The following is a 13,077-nucleotide window of genomic DNA, read 5'->3' as shown; positions in this document are numbered from 1 at the left end:
TTTTTTTTATTGCCAATAATAGCTACCAATATGTATGTACATATGTACGTAGATATGTTGTACTGAGTATCACAGCGTGAAGTAGCGCACAAGTCGAGTATGCGTATTTGTGTTAGAAAATTTATACATTCAAATGTATGCATATATGTACATTAGGGTCGTTCAAAATAAGTAAATTCGCAATTTTAATGCTCTCACCCCCTAGCATTGTTCAAAAAAATATTTAGAGGCCGCTAAAAGCGCTCAAAGTTTTCGATGTACTTTTCGTAGAAATGGCATAGCTTTCTTGAAAATCTATAATTTTCGACCGGGAAACTCTGGTTCTCTTCAGAAGACTTCCAATCACAATACCCAACTGCTTATTTAACCATTTTTTAATACTAAAGTTTTTTTATTTATCCCCATTGCATTTTCTGGGAGTTTTCCTATAAAATATGGTTAAATGATTAAATGATAAAATGATTAAATAAATAATTGCGTATTGTTATTGCGAGTATCCTGAAGAGAAGCAGAGTTTTGCGATCGAAATATATTAATCTGCAAGAATTCTATACCATTTTTACGGAAAGAGCGGTTTTTCTCATATAAAATACTTGGACAACTTTGAGTTCTTTGAGCGATCTCTAATATTTTTTGATTTCAAAATACTTACATAAAAAATAGGGATATATTTTTTCGGTATAAAAATTACGACTTTACATTTTCACAGGCATTTTTGACCACCCTAATGTATGTACATACATACTTATATTTGCTAAAAAGTGTGATTGTTTTCGCTTTCGCATTTCATAACAAAAGTTGATATTTGCATATACAGTCGTACCTGCAAAATGTAAACAAACAACTGACGTCAAATGGAGATGACTCTTGGCGAGCTAAGTTAAGTAAAATCGGGAATGACACGTATCTACTACATTTAATATTAAATAAATAATTTGCTTATTTGTGAACATATATATATAAAAAAAACGAATAAGAAATTGTCAATTAAATAGCTATGGAATATGTTTAGTACCTAACTAGCATGTATTGCTTTTTTTATATTTAATTGTACGCAATGTATTTTTCGGGTGCAAATTATTATCAGCGCAATACAATGGAAAATTTTCCGGAAACGCTTGTGTATAAGGGTGGTCCAAAAAAGCATGTGATAAAAGTAAAGTCAGAATTTTAATGCGTTGATCCCCTAGGATTGTTCTACACATATCGAGAAAAAATATACCACAGCTTTTTTTTCCAAAAATATTTAGAGGTCGCTCAAATTTTCGCAATCAAAAGAGACAAGACGAAATGTGTGAGAGCGAAGAGCTTGAAATGCTGGCCGACAGGAAAATGGAAAGAAAGTTAGGCAACTTTTGGAAACTTTCAATACCAAAGCTAACTCCTGTAAAAACCACTATGTCGACTTGCAGAACAATTCTGGCTAAGATATGTATAGTTTCAAGTTTATTGCAAGACAACTGAAAGACAGTAGGCAAGATAGTTTGAAAGATTTTGTTTATTCCGGCAAGGAAGCCTTATAAAAAAAAGTTGGCAAAACTATCATGGTGAAAAGCTCTTTGGACAGAAAGCACTTGAGAAGGTTCTAACAGGCCAATTCTGGTTAAGATAGTAAAAAGTCTTTCGTTATAGGTTTCTTATTTTAGTACAAGATTCTTATCAAAATCTCTTTCATTCACTATTCGTGGTGAAAAGCTATTTTGAGAGAAAGTAATCGCGTCGCTCAAACAGTCGTAATGGCTGAGTGAGCAATTCGTAATCTCGGGCAGCGAGCGTTTTTCATCCTATATACTTTTTTTAAATTAACTTTATTTTAAATATAATGATTTCACTGTCTTAAAAAGAAAATACATTTTTTTTTTTTTATTTCATTTAATTTCTAGAAGCGTATTTTATTTTCTTTAGTATTTTTTGATAAAATATTTTTTTATTTTTTCAATTTAGTTTTCTTTTTGGTTTTATATTTATTGTTTAAAAAAAAATATTGTCTTATTCTATTTAATTTTTAGGATCTTATCTTGTTATTTTTGTCTCTTTTAGTTTTTGTTTTAAAAATAAAAAAATATATATCTTTTAATTTCATTTAATTTTTGAGTCCGTTTTGGAATTTTGTCTTTCGACATACTGTGGTGAGTTGAAAGACAGTAGCAAGAATTGCCCTGTAAAACCAACAGTTGAAATGTCCGTGATGTGATCAAAACACTGGCATGCCATTCGAGAGATCCGAGGTTCGAATCCTCGGATAGCGGTATTTACTTACTTTTTTTTAATTTAAGTGTTTTCTTTTTTTAATCTAATTTCCTTTTAATTTTTAGTTTTTATGGTTTTAAAAAGAAAAAAATATTTTGTTGTTTGATTTAATTTAATTTTTGGAAACCTGTATTTTTATTAATTTTTAATTTTTAGATTTTAGTGTTTTAAAAATAAAATTTTTTTCGTTCAATTTTTTGAACTTATTTCATTATTTTTTACTATTTTTCGGTTTTTTATTAATTTAGATTTAGTTTTCCTTTAATTTTTAGTTTACATTAGATTATAATATTTATAATTTCAAGAAATTATGGTAATTTTTTTATTTTTATCTCTAGTTTTTTTTTTAATTTTCAGTTTATATTGATATCATTTCGTTTTTACAAACTTATTTTATTTATTTATTTATGTTTTTTTAATTCAATTTTTTGGTTTTAATTTAACTTTCTTTTAATTTTTAGTTTTTATTGTTTTAAAAAAAAAAATATATAAATTTCATTTAAGTTTTAGATAACTTATTGCTACAAGACAAACAGAATAGCGATAGAACCTCCTCGTTAGCAGATCCTTAGCAGACTTTAGCAATACAGAAAAGGTCTTTCAAGATAGTTATCAGAATTGCCCTGTTAAACTCTTCAACTGCCATTTTTATTTAATTTTTGACATTATCTAGAGGCAATCATAGATCTGGTTAGAGTGTTACTTATTATTGAATGCCACAAAGAGATATTGAGAGCTTTTTTATCTCCATCACTTGCTATGCTGGCTCTTAGCCCTTCAAAAAAAAATTTAACTCAACAGTGAGTATTAAAAGAGAGTATCCGGTCACAAAAAGCTTAACAAAGTAATAATAAACCACTAAAAAAATTCGTAAACAACCTAAGCACCGAAGCTGAAAGCCAAAAAAAAAACACTAATATGCACAACAAAACAAATAAAGCTGACAGACAAAAGAGCAAAAAAGCCGACAGGCGAAACGAATTCCGGCGGCCAAAATAGAACGAGTATGGGAATCACCACTACAAAGAAAGAATATAGCACAATAAAAATTTTAATAAAGCCAAAGCAGAATAAAAACAAATGGCCAAATCGGCAGCAAAACAAAAACTACAATTAAATAAAAGAACAAAATTTAATAAAATAAAATTGAAGAATAAAACAAAGCAGCAAAACGACAGAGAGCGAAATGAAATTGCTTTGTTGTATAAACTGTACTTCACAATGACGGAATGTTAAAGCAAAATACAATCATTTTTACTATATGATAGCTCTACGTTCGTATGTATTGTAGAATATGCAAAATTCAAAGCAAAAGCGGCGCGATTTGTGTGGAAAGCGAAAATGGTGAATTGCCAACTAAACAAACAGTGAAATAGCAGCATTCGGAATTTTTTGTAAATATTCTTAATGAATACTTTTATATGTTGAAATTCGTATGTGTATAATAAGTACTTATCTACATCTACACACATATATATGTAGCTGTACGAATGTGCACACGCTTAAAAGTTTAGCCGCCATCAACTTAAAATCACCAAATATGTATGTTCTGGCATTAACATATGCATAAACTTATGTGGGTAAAACATACATACATATGTATGTACATATATTTACACATCTAATATAAAATTTTCCACCCCCAAAGTCGAAGTGATTGTCCAAACTTGTAAGAATTTTTGTTATATCCATTTAAAGAGCTTCACCAAGCGGAGGTGGTGTGACCACACCACAGTGTAGCTAAGTGGCAAAATTTGCAGCGAAATTTTCGAATAAAAATAATATTCTACGCTTTATTATTTTTTTAAGAAAATTAGCTTGCTGAGTGTATGAAATTTCAAAGTATTACATTAGTTGCAATTTATTTCAAAAAACACAACATATTTAAACTCAGCCAAAAAAATAAGAGTTTTTCACATTTTTCTTTTCTTAACCCTTCTTAAACCCCTTTGGCTGGCACCCATGTTGTGATACATACATATTTCAATTTCCTACTTAATTCCCTTAATGCAAGTTGAATTTGTTTTTTTTTTTTTAACAGTTGGAAACCCTCTTAAGTTTAGAAATAAAGGCTTTTCAAAACCATTTCGATAGATATTCTTATTGTTATAGTTCATTTTACTTATTAAATAGTCCATCTTTTAAATAGGTAGCAACCCTTTTCAACCACCTAAAAAATATTTTAGATTTTTAAATTAAAGATTTTTTAGCACTTAATAGCCATATTCTAATATTTCATACGACTAGAATTCGACATCATTTCATTTATTTTGCCTGAACTTGACTTTTTAAACAGCTGGCAACCCTTATACATGCAGTTTAGTAATGAAGCTTTTCCAAAACCATGTCGATTAATTTCTATATTGTAATAATTAATTTCCTTTATTAAACAATTTCAATTGAATATAACTTTTTAAGCAGGTGGCAACCCTCTTCAAAATATTTTCAAACCACAAACTTCTTAAACCTCTTTCGCCTGACAACCATATTGTGATACGTATTTCCATTACCTCTATTGAAGTTGAATTTCGATTTTACAAGCAGGTGGCAACCCTCTTAGGTTTAGAAATAAAGCTTTTTGGCAACCCCAACCCATAACCGGTCAGTGTTATACGTACTCTTTTAGTTTTTATTCTATTTTATTTTACCTTTCGTTTTCAATTTCTTTTCTTATGTATTTACTTTTTTGTATAGGTGGCAACGCTTTTTTCGTATTTTGATTAAATGGTATTTTTAATACTGTTTTTATGTTTTATGCAAGTTGTTCAACATTGCAATTCCAACTGTGCCCTCTTCGTGAATTTTTTCTTTTCATTACATACCAAAGCTTTTCCTCCTTGGAGAACAAAGAAAACCTCTAGGGGACAAAAGTTATAGTGCAGTCTTGTGATATAATTGAGTTTGCATGGAAGAGAATTTTCCGCAAACACATTTTATGTGGAAATCAATATGAGATTGGAACTGCAAGATAATTAATTTTTTAAGAAAAGTCAGCAACAATGGATAATGGAAAATTGTATAACTTTGCAAGGAAAACGAGCGACTGGGAATCTGTTCAGCAGTTGTATAGAAGCGAAGTCAAAAACAAATAAATAAATAATGCAAATAGTATGTATATGTGTGTGTGTAAAAACGAAAACTAGTAACAAAACAAATGAGTCAAAACGAAAAAGTTGCTGTGAGATTTGCGCGACGGAAAAGGAAAAGAACAAACCCTTAGATGAACAAAGAAAGAATTTATACTACACAGAGCACGAAAAGAGAAAACCCACCGTATTTATTTACAGTGGTGGTCAAAACGTTTGGAACTGAAACGAATATTTTCAAAGACTAGCCAATAACAGTTTTTAAGCTGCCTAGATTTTTTTATGGAAAATTTTATTTTAATCAAAAGAGTTACAACAAGTTAATAACTCAATGATCAATACGTATGGAACAAAAACCAAAATTATAAAAACTCATTTTGCAATACAACATTTAGTTGCAAATCCGTTATTATCAATGACAGCTTTGTACTACTAGCGGGGTATTTACGTTATTAAATTTTTACAGAAACTGAAACGAATAGCTTTCCCTCCAATCGTCATCCAATCCTCTGAAGATTTCACCAGATCTGGTAGAGTTTTCACAGGGGATCCTGTGGTTTTCAGCTTTTCACCGGTTTCCAATTGGATTAAGGTGTGATATTTGGGCTGGTGACTAACATTTTCAACTCTTTTTTTTTAAGTTTAATATGACTTAACCCGTCTTCACGTGCGTTGGAAGTTGTTACCGCGTTCGTAAAGACAAAGAAACGATATATGTAGATACTTACATATATCCTTCGTTGCAGGAAGCATAACAACTTCCAAATCTTCTTTAGAAATCCATTGATCTATTTGGAATAAATTTTGTTTATAAGGCAACTCTGGCAATTGCCTTTAAACTCACGTCAATCTTTCAAAGAATAAAAGTTTCTTAAAACAATTATCAATTCTTGCCACTATCTTGAAAGCTCTTTTCTGTCTTTCAAATAAGTTTTAGCAATAAGTTTTTTTAAAAATTAAATCATATAAAAAAATGTATATTTTTTTTTAAATTGTAAAAATTAAAAAGTTAAGAAAATTAAAAAAGGAGAAACACTATTTAAAAATTTAAGATAAAGAAGAAAATGATTCTAGAAACAAGATAAAATAAAATTTTTTTTTTTTTAAAAGAATAGAATCTTAAAATTAAAAAAAATCAGAGAAAATTAAAAAAAAATCAAAGAAATAAATTTAAAATAGACAAAAATTATAAATAAATAATAATAATTTAAAAAAAAGAAAAAATAAAATGAGTTTCTAAAGCGTAAATGAAATTAACCAAATATTTTTCTTTTTTAAACAAAATCTAAAAATCAAAAGAAAATTAAATAAAAACGAATAGTTAAATTAAAAAAAATACTCAAAATTAAAGTAAAAAATTAATAACTTAGTTAAAAAATACATCAAATGTAAAATGAAATTGAATTATAAAAGTATCAAATTAAGAAAAACTAATTCTGACTGCAATTTAATAGTAAATTCTTCTGTCAATCGTTATACAAGCCCAGCATTAATATTACCGATGACAGTTAAGTCTTAGGTGGGTTTTTATATCAGAATCTCATTTTTGTGAAAGGTGCAGATAGAGGGTATTGAATATAAGCCCTCGCTATGCGCAACTGCTTTATGTCAAAAGAGCTTTTCACCACCAAAGTGGGCAAGGGAGCTTAGTTTTGTAAGACTTTTGTGCCAGAATAAACAAAATCTTTCAAACTATCTGGACTACCGTATTTCAATTGCCTTAGAAAATACTTGCAATTATCTTAGCCAGAATTGCCCTGTTAACAGACTCACACCTGCAGCGGAAAAACACGGTCTCACATCTCCCTCTCTCTTCCGTGCCGTCTTTGTGAAGTATGTAGCGTATTTGAAGTCCTTTATTTAGATAATAGTTGTCCTAAACGGCTACTACTATCGGTCTTTAATATTAAATTCATCATTTCATTCATTTTGCAACTCGCAAAATTAAAAAAAATATTTCTGTTCAGTTTTAGCGCTCCTTTTGCCAATTTCTACTTTTTACGACAGTGTTGCTTTGTGCGCGGCCATATAAAATGTACATAGAGCTTTGAAGCTGTATGGTGAGTACTTTTTTTTTGGAAGCTCCCTGCGATCGTTCACTGAAAGTCATTTTTTCGCTTTAAACCGAAAAATTATTACTTAAACTTGAACTTTTTTGAGGTTTGTATGCTGATAAAATTTGTTTTTAGGACATTCAATTGGAATTTTATTAGAAAAATGTTTTTTTTCCGAACATTAGAAACCACGTTACGCGAAGTCAAAAAAAGATGTTTTTAATTTTACTGAAATAATAAGTCAATTTGTAATAGTAAAAGTGTGGAGATGTAAATTTGCAACATTTCAAAGTGCATTGAGCCGACTAAATATTATTCTTTAAAAAATCTTTAGAACCACTATTTCTCAAATAACTGATTTATAAGATATGGATAGAGTTTTAGAAACGTAGGTGTAGTTCCATATGTTTTGAGCACCACTGTATGTACATATGTACATAAGCACTACATTTCTGTATATTTAGTTTTAAATTCGGGGGCTGGGGGGCGAGAGAGTTGCAAAAGTGAGCGGGCACGCGCACAACAAACGAAACAGCTGAGCTGAGCGCCAACGAAGCAGTAAACGAGAAGCGTTTGCACATAAGAAATATGACAAAAAATAAAAATAAATAATGATGAGTAAATAAATGTTGAAAGCAAAATAAAAGAGACAAAGGAAAACACTTATAGGCGAGGGCGAGAGAAGTGGGTACAAGTGGCTTGGTTGGCACACTAACTCATACAAATTATTATAATGATGGGGAAATGTACAAATGTGCTAGTGTGCCAGCGCCATTTGTGCGAAATGGGAAGTAAAGAAGGGCGCGAAAAGTACACAAAGCAGACGTACATAAATTCTGAAAGCAGAAGAGTAAAATGAGCGTTGATAAGCTTTCAGAATTTGTATACACACGTATGTATGCACAAATAGCAGTTTAGTTCCTCAACTTTTCTGAAAAAAAAAACTGGTAAAACTGTCAAAAATCAAATTGGGCTCTCAGAGAGAGAGAGAAAGACCAAAATGTACGGGAATGCTTTTCGTGCAAAAACTGGTAATTCTGTCAAATACAAACTAAACGTCAACTTTTGTTTACATAGTTTTTTTGTTAGTATTTGATGATTTGCAAAATTATGCCCAAATATGTTCTCAAATAAACAAAAAATACCTACAAAACTTGCTATTTCATCACTACAACATTTTAAAAAAATATGAATCTGCAGATATGTTTTTCTTTTTGTTTACTCTACTTTCAATTTGCTTTCACCGCAGAGAACAGCTGATCGTTTTGGCACACTTTATCAGATTTTACCAGTAAAAATTCTTCAGGTAAACTCTTGTAACTTTGGGCAAAGAGAGAACTTCATTTACTCTCTAATTTGGCAGAAAACCGAGTAACGAAACGCTTTATGGTATGTTCTGGCAAAAATATACAACTTCTGAGGAGTTAGGGAATGCACATAGAATTTCGCTTCCGACGAGTAGAACGTTTGCGCCCCACACTATTCATACATACAGTGTCGGCCAAATGATTAGGGTCTTGATGTTTTACCAAGTTTTTTCCTATTTTCTTTTGTTTATCTATACAAATTTCAGGGGTTGTTTTCATCTCCAAGGCGGGAAGAACATCCTACACTTACCTCAATCATTCCAGACTGATTGAACCCCTCTGCAGTGCATCTCTATGGCGCATGCTGACGTCCTTGCGGTGGTTCCACATACTACATACATATGTGTGTTATCATGTAGGAAATTCTAAGACTAAATTAAAGGTAGACCAATTAGAAAGGTCTAGACGTTAACACGTACAAAACTGTCCTGATACTCTTTACAAGGAAGTACAAAATCCCCACAATTCATCTCGCTGTCATTGGCCCCACGACGCTTAAGTTAGGGGAATCCGCAAAATATCTCGGCTTAGTATTAAACAAAAAGCTGAACTGAGCACAAAATCTTCCGTTCCGTTCACAGACCGAAAACGATATGAAAGAAAATTACGTGATACGTCTGGCAGTATAAGCTGAATGGGACAAAGAGTACGTTCATGAAAAATGTGTTTTTACGTGACGAGTAAGTAGTACGATATCGTATGCGTCGATTCGAGCCCAGGTTAATAAAGTAACGGCAGGCCTCTACCGCTGTATGGGGGAATTGGATGTAGGTGCGGGCTGTCCCCTTTACACAGCGGTTGTCAGGCCTATTCTGCTCTACTGGGCATTGGTATGGTGGCCCAGTCTCAACAAAGTTCAAAACGTGCAAACTCCATCGGTGGCAATGTGCGTTGTATTCCAAATTCCACCAATCGAAATTATTGGAAAACAATCAGCAGGGTGTGCCGCTTTGAGGCTGCGAATGCTATCCGATTGGAGAGACATTCAAGACGGCCACACCGCGATCTTACATAATGTCGGCCTTCCGTTTACGGTTTACTGTGTACCAACGGTTAAAAATTTCGGTTTTAATTTTAAACTTTTTGGACTACATATATGACCAAACTAAATTCAGTTTCAAATACAAACCTTCCAAGTTTAAAAAAAAGAGAGCACATATGTTGGGTTTAGAATTTAAACAATTCGGTTTAAATGTTAAACCCAAACATTTTCATAATTAAGAATAAAAAAAAAACAATCTTAAATTTCATGCTCCGTCTGGTTGGGATTGAACCCGGACAGCCTTGGTAGCAACCAATTGTATCAAGCATCTTTGCACACTCAGCTACAGCCAGGCATGTAAATGTGCTTTCATATGTTGAGTTTGAATCAACACCACAATTCGCTGTGCAAACATATTCTATTTCGGTTTAGATTTTAAACCAAATTTTCTATATATGAAACCTAGAAACTAGAATTAAAACATTTTGGTTTGATTTTTAAACCACGAACTTTTTGGGCTAAATTTTAAACCAGAATATATTAAAAATTGCGTAAAACTATTGACTGGTTTAAAAAGTAGACTATAAAAAAGTTTAAAAAAGGCAGTAGTCCCAGCGCGGTTTAAAAGTTAAACCCAAATTTTTGACCGTGTAGCAAAGAGGTATAGAGTTTATATTCCTATGAAAAGGCATCACTCCAATTCTACACCTATGGCTCTAAACTGAAGAGCTGAGTAGAAGCGTAGTTTTCTAAACTCAGCTGAGGCTGAAAAAATCATTTCGCCTATCCGGCTATTGCATCATCTTTCAAGCTGAAGTCGCTGCCATACAAAAGGAAGTACTGTCAGGGGGTAACGCATAGTGCCCGCTAAATAACGATACGCAAGATCCAAGCAGCACCTACCCTAGTTACAGTGGACTCTTCCAGTTAAATGAACTTTATCTTTGGAAGGAACTAGGAAGGGTTTCTGCTGAGATTTCCAATACGCAACCGTTAGCTATTTCAGGTCAAGTGTAAGGATTTTTTTTATGAAAGTCGATGGGAAAATTAGCGAAGGGTTTCTTTACTGAAATTATCACAAGGTAGGATGAACGCAGAAAAGAGTTGGACGCCAAAATATTGTGAATGGCGTAGCCGGTGGACTGATGAGTTAACAATAAATTACATAAAAACTACTTTTACTTACTGACACCTCCCACTCACCTTTTAGAGAGGGCATGAACCGCCATTCACAAAAATGCAACCATCTTCGGCAACACAGAAAGGAAAATTCCTCTTGGTAAGGGCTATAATCCCTAAGAAATTCTATGCAAAAATGCTGTAGACGCAACTGAAAATTGTGACCTTTGGCCATTTTTCCAAGGGCTCCCTAGCGACCCATAGGGGGACTAGGCGGTCGGAGGTTGAATTTTTTTGTGAAAGGCGGTTCATGCCCTCTCTAAAAAGGGGATTGGGCGATGCCACGCACCTTCCTACACTGGCCACCGCCCTTATAGGAAAATCCAAAATAGAAAATGCCCCTATTTTGTTGGGCACTGACTGTATTATTTGCAATCAGCCAGTCGAAAAACGTCAAGTACAAACAAACAAAACAAACTGCTTGATAATGTGCCCAGAGCACCGGAAGAATGAGAGCAAATAAATATTAAGAGTGTGAAAGAGCGAGAGTGTAGGAGCTGTTGCCGCTGTTGGCTGCAAGAGCAAACTTTGGGCAGTTGGAATGGAGCGACCAAAGTCTATTATCAATCGGTCAAGAACGTTTGTCGAAGTTGAACGCGTTGAAAATGCGCGCGCGCGTAAAATCTTAAAATTGAATTCAAAATAAAAATCTTATCCATCTACATAGTATACATAAAGCAACTTGTGTTTAGCAATAAAGTTACCAATAAAAGGTTAACAAACAAAAACAGCAACAAATAGCAAAAGTACAGTGCAAAATCAATGGCAATAAATGTAATTTCGTGATTTCAAGAAACAAGAAAAAAAATACACATATAAAAAAGTGTTGATTGATTTTCAGTGCATTTTTGCAGACAGATTGTATAGCAGAAAGCGAAAATTTCAATCTTTATTCAAATATATGTACGCATACATACTGTACATACACGTGTACATACATGCAAAGACAGGTTTAATAAGTGCAAAATTTGTTAAATAAAAAACCCAAAAAAAAAGTCGCGACAAAACAACGATAACAACTACATTTAGAAGCAGACGAAAACAGCTGTATGTAGGTGAGCATTGCTAGTGTGCGTGAAAAGTTAGTGCAAAACAGTGTTTAAAAAAATTTGGACTGAATAAATAAGCTTATAAAAAACAAAATTCAAAACGTGTATAATAAGTAATAAAATATATGTACCTACAAAAGTAAATTGTGTAACTACAAAAGGAATAACAATAACTTGTGAAATAGTATAAAATAAAAACAAAAGATCCAAAACATGAGTTATAACAACAATAACAACTTCAAAGCATAGCAATCTTCGCATAAATATGTAAATGTGGCTACTGATTATAAAAGCAACAAAAACAACAAACAAATTTATGAAAATAAAACCATAAACACACGCACGTACATACACATACATTAATGTGTGTGCATTAAGGTGCCTCACAAAAAAAAATTTGCGTTTTCCAACGGAATTACAAAATTTATTATATTTTTAAACTTTCGCCAAAATATTTCGGAAAAAATATTAAGATTTACGTGAGCTAGGGTAGCTTGAAAATACCTCCAAAACTTGTATTATTTTGATTTCGTTGATAAAATGTTAAAAAATTTTCATGCAGACCTTTTAAGCTTAAGCTTTTCTATCATATGAGGTGATTTTTTGGAAAAAAAAAATTTAAAAGCTAACTTTATTATCTAAACAAGTGAGGTATGCATATATTTTCAAATCGGTTCACTTAACCTAAATCTTAATATTTTTCAGAAATATTTTAGTGGAAGTCTTCAAATATAATAAATTTTATAATTCCGATAGAAGAGCAATACCATATTTTTTTTTGTATAAAGAGAGTGATGCACTCTAATGTGCATACATATGACTACATATAGTATATATGTATACAAAGAACAAATGAGTCGAGCAATAAAGCCCCATCTACATACATACATACATGTGTACATTAAAGTGGTTCAAAAATGTATGTGAAAAAATAAGGTCGGATTTTTAATGCCACGATCCTCTAGGATTGTTCTATATATGGCGAAATAACAACTTTTCGTAGAAATAGTGTAGAATTCTTGAAAATCAATATTTTTCTATCGGAAAACTTTGCCTACCTTCAGGAAATTCCCAGTAATAATACCGAATTGTTTCTTTAACCATTTTTTT

General features: G+C 32.0%; 1 protein-coding gene across 1 annotated transcript in view; it reads left to right on the top strand.

Annotated features, from left to right (window-relative positions):
• The first annotated feature begins 11,471 nt into the window (after positions 1-11,471).
• Positions 11,472-13,077, top strand: part of LOC118743176 (protein CREBRF homolog) — a 66,877-nt gene continuing 65,271 nt past the window's right edge. The window contains exon 1 of the mRNA XM_036475727.1: positions 11,472-11,973. The gene's annotated coding sequence lies outside the window, so the exon portion shown is untranslated. The remainder of the gene's footprint in view (positions 11,974-13,077) is intronic.

The sequence above is a fragment of the Rhagoletis pomonella genome, unplaced genomic scaffold (assembly GCF_013731165.1).
Source record: "Rhagoletis pomonella isolate Grant_MI unplaced genomic scaffold, Rhpom_1.0 Rhpom_scaffold_00001, whole genome shotgun sequence".
NCBI classification, from domain to species: Eukaryota; Metazoa; Arthropoda; class Insecta; order Diptera; family Tephritidae; genus Rhagoletis; species Rhagoletis pomonella.
Note: the sequence above shows the minus strand (reverse complement) of the source record. Positions and strands in the feature narration are given on the sequence as shown.